General features: G+C 39.1%; 1 protein-coding gene across 1 annotated transcript in view; it reads right to left on the reverse strand.

Annotated features, from left to right (window-relative positions):
- The window catches only part of LOC111141053 (protocadherin alpha-1-like), a 30,035-nt gene that overhangs the window by 21,326 nt on the left and 1,845 nt on the right, over positions 1 to 6,864 (reverse strand). The gene's annotated exons all lie outside the window — the stretch shown is intronic.

Genomic DNA, 6,864 nt, shown 5'->3' on the forward strand with positions numbered 1-6,864 from the left:
AACAGGCGTGGCACCAGCTCCGCCAGCTCCAGCCCCAAATCCTGGGCGATGCGGCCCACGAAGGTGCCGTGTTTGGCCTCCTCCAGGACTGAGTAATGAACCTGGCCGCTCCCAGTCTCCCAGATTGTAAGGAGCAGAAGCGAAAGCAGTAATTGCCGGGCTCCTGAACCTCCTTCTCTCCATGAAAACACCATTGCAAGCCTTTCCCAAATATTGCGTCGTTCTTGCCTGGATCCAAACTTCAGAAAAGAATTTGAGTTCCTCATTTTTTTTTTTTTTTTAAATAACCTTACCATGCCCGTATTTCAGAGATGGTGAGGAAAAGCAGCATCAGAGTACGTAACGCATGCGGCATTTCTTTTGTGGTGAAATACCTTGTGGTGGACAGCGACATCATGTGGCTAAATGGGTAAGTATTAAATAAATGTACTTAACCTTCTCCGTATACTTGCGTCTGATCTTTTCCAAAATTTCTATTTTAGTTGTAATTCCCTTCGAGCACTTGTCAAATTCTCTATATTATAAAAATACATCCTTATAGCTTTTATACTAATTCATCACTTCCAAAGATTCCAATCCATGACATAGTAAAATACAGTAGAATGATTAACATTATTACAGTAGTGCAATATTCCCCATGTGACAAGCATGGTGTTCTAATGGGGTTATCCCATTAAATTCTTCTTTTTTAAAGATTTTTTTGACAGAAAGAGAGATCACAAGTAGGCAGAGAGGCAGGCAGAGAGAGGGGGAAGCAGGCTTCCTGTCGAGCAGGGAGCCCAGTGTGGGGCTCGATCCCAGGACCCTGAGATCATGACCTGAGTCGAAGGCAGAGCGTCAACCCACTGAGCCACCCAGGCGCCGCCCATTAAATTCTTTTTTCCCGGGGCGCCTGGGTGGCTCAGTGGGGTAAGCCGCTGCCTTCGGCTCAGGTCATGATCTCAGGGTCCTGGAATCGAGTCCCACGTCGGGCTCTATGCTAGGCGGGGAGCCTGCTTCCCTCTCTCTCTCTCTCTCTGCCTGCCTCTCTGTCTACTTGTGATCTCTCTCTGTCAAATAAATAAATAAAATCTTTAGAAAAAAAAAGAATTTATTTATAAATTCTTTTTTCCCCATTAAATTCTCATAACAACTCTCCAAGACAGGTATTGATACAATTCACTTTTTACAAACAAGAAAGTGAAAACAAATACCGGTAAGTAACTTAAAAATATTAACTAGTGATATTAGGGTGGGATCTCAATCTGATTCAAGACCCCTAACTTTTACCACTTGGCTGAAAGTCTACATTTTATGGAAAAATCAGGGCCACCTGGGTGATTCAGTTGGTTAAGTGTGTGCCTTTTGCACAGGTTGTGATTCCGGATTAGGGTCCTAGGTTCCAGTCACTGCTCAGCAGGGAGTCTTCTTCTCCCTCTGCCCCTCCCCCTGCTCGTGCTCTGTCTCTTGCTTTCTCTCTCTCTCAAATAAATAAATAAAATCTTTAAAAAAGAATTCCTGAAAGATTATTTAAAAAATTCAGGCCTTTGAAACTCATGCCCACCAAAACATTAAGACACTGAAAGTATGTGTATATAGGGATGCCTGGCTGGCTCAGTTGGTGTAGCATGTGACTCTTAATCTCAGGGTATGAGTTCAAGCCCTACATTGGGTATGGATCATACTTAACAACAACAAAATGTATGTGTATATACATATCCATATACACATACATGTTTACTTCTACATTATTATGGCAATTATTAATTTACCAAATTTATTTACTTATTTATTATGGATAAAGGACTCTTGTATCCTTTATCCAGTGATTATACCCTTGCTGTCTGTCTTAAATGTTATTTTATAAGGATGCCAAAGGTTAATTTTTTACAGTGCAGTTCTTTTATAAATTTGGTATACTATATGACAATACTGTGTGATTTAAATATGTGTTACATTCATGACACCAAGTCAGACTATATTTGTTTTTTAAATTTCCTCACCATTTATACATTTCAACTTACCTGCTTATCCTAAAATATTCACTGTATGAAATAATTATGTTTTTAATGATCTCCACTCTAGATGAATTTCTGGATGAATTTCTCTAGATGAGTTTCTTAAAAAGTTGTCATTGGGAAGTATTGGTAACTTAACTGATCAGTAGAGAAAAGAGAGAAAAGTAACTTTGGAACATAATTCACCATTCAATATCTGAAAGATGAGGCAATGTAATATTCTAAAGATCTCTGTGAATTCAGCAAGAGGCATAAGTTTGCTGAATATTTGAAAGTTGACCAGAGAAAATTCATGGGCAGAGGTTGAACGTAGAGAGGTGAGAGGATGTCCAAAGTTTTTTTTTTTTCTTAATGAGGTGAAACTCACCATTTTAATTTTATTTTTTATAAACATATAATATATTTTTATCCCCAGGGGTACAGGTCTGTGAATCGCCAGGTTTACACACTTCACAGCACTCACCATAGCACATACCCTCCCCAATGTCCATAACCCCACCCCCCTCTCCCAACCCCCCTCCCTCCAGCAACCCTCAGTTTGTTTTGTGAGATTAAGAGTCACTTATGGTTTGTCTCCCTCCCAATCCCATCTTGTTTCATTTACTCTTCTCCTACCCCCTTAACCCCCCATGTTGCATCTCCTCTCCCTCATATCAGGGAGATCATGTGATAGTTGTCTTTCTCCGATTGAGGATGTCCAAAGTTTTGCTTATAGTCAGAGCTTCTTGAAATAAAACCAAATACATGATTTAAATATTAGGAGAAAAGTTTTCATACCAATTTTTCCCCCATGCACTCAATGAAAGCATGCCGGGATTGCAACTTACTTGCATTTTATCATTCACATTTAGAATAGAATAAGTCATCAATTAGCATTTAAATGGATAAATGAGTATTTTAAACTTTCTCAAGTAACATAAGAGGTAAGTTACATTAATGATATTTGTTAATATCAAACCTATAATTTCTGATTTTTTTATGATTTTATTTATTTATTTGACAGAGAGAGATCACAGTAGACAGAGGCAGGCAGAGAGAGAGAGGGGGAAGCAGGCTCCCCGCTGAGCAGAGAGCCGTATGCGGGACTCGATCCCAGGATCCTGAGATCATGACCTGAGCCGAAGGCAGCGGCTTAACCCACTGAGCCACCCAGGCGTCCCCAAACCTATAATTTCTAATTGATTCTATTGTACTAGTTCATGAAGAAGAACTAAGTAAACATTTAAGAATTATTTTGGAAAAGCATGAATCAAGGTAATAATTATAGATACCTGTATGCCAGTTAGTGCTTTGAAGAATCTTGAAAAGTAATAGCTAGTTTTAAAATGAGATACAGAATTAAAATTTTAAAACATCATGGACTCCATGGGACACCTGGGTGGCTCAGTCAATTAAGTGTCTGCCTTTGGCTGAGGTTATGATCCCAGATTCCTGGGATCAAGTCCTGCATCTGGCTCCTTGCTCAGCTGGGAGCCTGCTTCTCCCTCTGCCTGTTGGTCCCTCTGCTTGTGCTCTCTCTCTGATAAATAAATAAAATCTTTTAAAAAATAAAAATAAATTTAAAGACATCATGGACTCCATATTAATGGAATATCTCTGACAACTTCTTTTTTTTTTTTTTTTTAATTTGTCAGAGAGAGAGAGAGAGCAAGCACAGGCAGACAGAGTGGCAGGCAGAGGCAAAGGGAGAAGCAGGCTCCCTGCCGAGCAAGGAGCCCGATGCGGGACTCGATCCCAGGACACTGGGATCATGACCTGAGCCGAAGGCAGCTGCTTAACCAACTGAGCCACCCAGGCGTCCCTCTCTGACAACTTCTTATACTATTATACATTTCATGACATTTGAGAGTACACTAATTGCAAAGTAGAATGACACAGGCAATTTATGATAGAGTAGACTCCATAATGATTATTAGGCAATGAAAGTAATACTAAAGGACACATGAGTTTAGAAGATTGAGTCACTATGTAGATAAAGTATCAGTGAATAAAATCTACTCTCACTTAGATATCTCCCTAGGTAATTTACTTTAAAAGTGTAAATAAGGGATAAGAAACCAATAAGAATTTAAGTGACAGATTGTGACTCCTGGAGATCTGAGTATACCTGGATATAGTTTTAACAGCTTACCATTTACCTGTACTACAAACATTGAGGCCAAACTTCTAGTAGTACAGAGTTCACCTGATCATTTATGCTTTCTGCATACAAGTCTCAAAGGTGGTGAGTAGCTATGACACTGTAGGTAGGATGACTCCTCCCAAGAAAGAGCTTCTTACTTATTTGCCCAAGTCACTTTTTTCCCTGTATAGCCTCAGATAAACTTTTCTGATTCCCAGGAAATATATACTCCCTAAACTTTGAGGCTTATTAACTGTTAGGAGCTAAGAAGTTTTCTGTAGAAATGGATTGTCCTTAAAAGAATTCCCCACCTAACTTCTCAAATCCTTTAAAAGCAGATCTCAGATGAAAATGAATATATGGCCTATCTTTTGAATGGCTAAGGCCAGATCACTTAGTGTAAGTTATTTCTACAATTCAATTTCTACACTTCAATACCCACTCACATACATACAGGGAAAAAAACAGCAAATAACTAAGAACAAAATAGAATACAGTTTTAGACAGTTATTTCACTGTCTAAGACATTTTCTTTGAAGTTTCAAAATTCTTTTCCAAGTGTAACATTTACTTGTCAAGTTTACGTTTTAATGACCCAACACAGGAGTTTCCAATTAAAATGCAGTCTTTCAATATCAGTCTTCACCTTTTGGGAAAACTCCAACTTCCTTAGTTATATGGATGCTGCCAAGAGAAAGTGAGTGATCTCACATTTGTGGAAAATGTTATCCCAGGCATAGAGTGTGGTGCCATAGGCAGGTAGTCATTCTCTGCACAGTGGGAGGCCTGCATACATTAACCTAATGATACAGATACTGGGAAGGATGACTGAGCAACCCACTAGCATAACAAGGGGGCTAGAGTACTCACCACTTTTGGGGGGGAAAAAGCCCCACCATCTGGCCACCCCACAATGTAATTTTTTAAATGTTAAGATTTTTTTAATATTAAAATATTTTAGTGTGCCTGGATGACTCTGTCTGTTGAATGTCCAACTCTTAATTTCAGCTCAAGTCATGATCTCAGGGTTGTAAGATCTAGCCCCTCATTGGGCTCTGCGCTGGGTATAGAGCCCTCTTAAGATTCTCTCTCTCTCTCTCTTTTGGGTACCTGGGTGGCTCAGCTGGTTAAGCAACTGCCTTGGGCTTGAGTCATGATCCTGGAGTTCCAGGATCAAGTCCCACATCAAGTCCCACATCAGGCTCCCTGCTTGACAGGGAGTCTGTTTCTCCTCTGACCTGTCCCCTCTCATGCTCTCTCTCTCATTCTCTCTCTCTCAAACAAATAAATAAATAATCTTTTTATTTTTTTAAAGATTTTGTTTATTTATTTGACACAGAGAGAGATCACAAGTAGGCAGAGAGGCAGGCAGAGAGAGAGAGGGAAGCAGGCTCCCTGCTGAGCAGAGAGCCAGATGTGGGGCTCCATCCCAGGACCCTGAGATCAGGACCTGAGCCAAGGCAGAGGCTTTAACCCACTGAGCCACCCAGGTGCCCCTAAATAATCTTTTTTAAAAAAAGATTCTTCCTCTCTTTCTCTACCTCTGCCCCTCCCCACTCCGCTGCACTCTCTCTCTCTCTCTCAAAAAAAAAAAAAATATATATATATATATATATATATATTTAACAAAATTGAAAGAGAATTCTTTTCTTTTTTTCTAAAGATTTTGTTTGTTTATTTGAGAGAAAGAGAGAGAGAGAGTGCCTGCCAGGGGTGGGGTAGGAAGAGCAAAGCAAGAGGGACAAGCAGATTTCCCACTGATTGCAGAACCCTTCACTGGGCTGGATCCCACTACCCCGAGATCATGACCTGAGCTGAAATTGAGTCAGGCACCCAACAGATAGAGCCACAGATCATGATTAACCCACTGAGGCACCCAGGTGCTCCAGAGAGGGGATTCTTTTCTCAATGAACTCTCTATTGTGCCTTAAAACTCTACGGATTTTGCAAGTGTTAAATCTTTATCCCAAATAATAGGTTATTTTACTACTGAAAGACATATTTATTATTAGCAGTTATTCCTAAGTGATGTCATGTATTCTAATGATCTACGATAGGTACTTTCAGAAGTCCTGGCATTAAAAGATCCATTCAGGCTGCTTTCAAAAACAAGGGAAAGAAAACCTAACTTATTAGCTGTTGCACAAACAGATAAAGACAAATGAATTATTGATCAAAAAAAATAATTCAGAAAATGTCCAGCTAAATAATATACACCTATTCTAAATAACATACAGCTATTCATATTCTAACAGCATGGATGGATGATGTAAATTGGAAATATGCATTTTATATATTCATTCTCTTTAAAATTTTTCCAATTATGATTTTTTTTAATTTTGAGAAAAGTATTTACAGGATATAAGTTTTCAAAATTAGCTGAGCTGTTTTTCAGTCCTTCAAAGTCCAATTATTCGCGAACAGATTTAATTATGAAAAAAACAAAATGTGAAAAAAAACCATTTAAGTAAATTGTTTTCAATGAAGAAATTAACCTCTATTTCAAGCCATATATTGCACAACAGGATAATGATAAAAAAAAATAAGGACAAAGCTATGAATCAAAATAATAGAAACATAAATAAAGGAAATAGAGCAATTATAGAATCTAGGGGAAAGACTCACCTTTCCTAAGTGTTCTGATTCTGAGGGTTGTTGTCTTTCTTCTGCGGAGCCTGGAACTTGAGGTAGGCTGGGGCTGAAGGCCATGAGGTCGGTCTTGGGCGCGCCCTCCCCAGAGCACAC

This window comes from Enhydra lutris, unplaced genomic scaffold (assembly GCF_002288905.1).
Source record: "Enhydra lutris kenyoni isolate GAN:26980312 unplaced genomic scaffold, ASM228890v2 scaffoldscaffold5, whole genome shotgun sequence".
NCBI classification, from domain to species: Eukaryota; Metazoa; Chordata; class Mammalia; order Carnivora; family Mustelidae; genus Enhydra; species Enhydra lutris.